This window comes from Pteropus alecto, unplaced genomic scaffold (assembly GCF_000325575.1).
Source record: "Pteropus alecto unplaced genomic scaffold, ASM32557v1 scaffold49, whole genome shotgun sequence".
Lineage (NCBI taxonomy): Eukaryota > Metazoa > Chordata > Mammalia > Chiroptera > Pteropodidae > Pteropus > Pteropus alecto.
In genome coordinates, this window is record NW_006443131.1 from 2,393,814 (window position 1) to 2,394,128 (window position 315).

The 315-nt window shown below is 42.2% G+C and overlaps 1 protein-coding gene across 1 annotated transcript in view; it reads right to left on the reverse strand.

Moving 5' to 3' along the window:
- Positions 1-315, reverse strand: part of ATP8B2 (ATPase phospholipid transporting 8B2) — a 31,057-nt gene that overhangs the window by 30,497 nt on the left and 245 nt on the right. The gene's annotated exons all lie outside the window — the stretch shown is intronic.

Below are 315 nucleotides of genomic sequence, written 5' to 3' on the forward strand. Positions count from 1 at the left end.
AGCCCCCCCTCCCCTCCCTCAATCTGCAAACCGTGTTTAACTCAGCTATTATTTTCGATTTTTCTCTTCCCAGCAGATAGCTTTGAAGCCAATTAAAATCTTTCCGTTGACAACTACAGTTCTGTTTAAGTTTCCTGAAACACAAACTGGTTTTGAAAGACAGAAAGATGAAATAGGATACTAGCTACACTGTGAAATACAACTTGGACGTCTCCATCCCGCCCCCAGACATCAGTCAATCAATCAATCAATCAGTCAATCAGGAAGCAACGTGACCCCGAGATTTGTTTTATTGGAAGAAAGGGAACTGGGGAA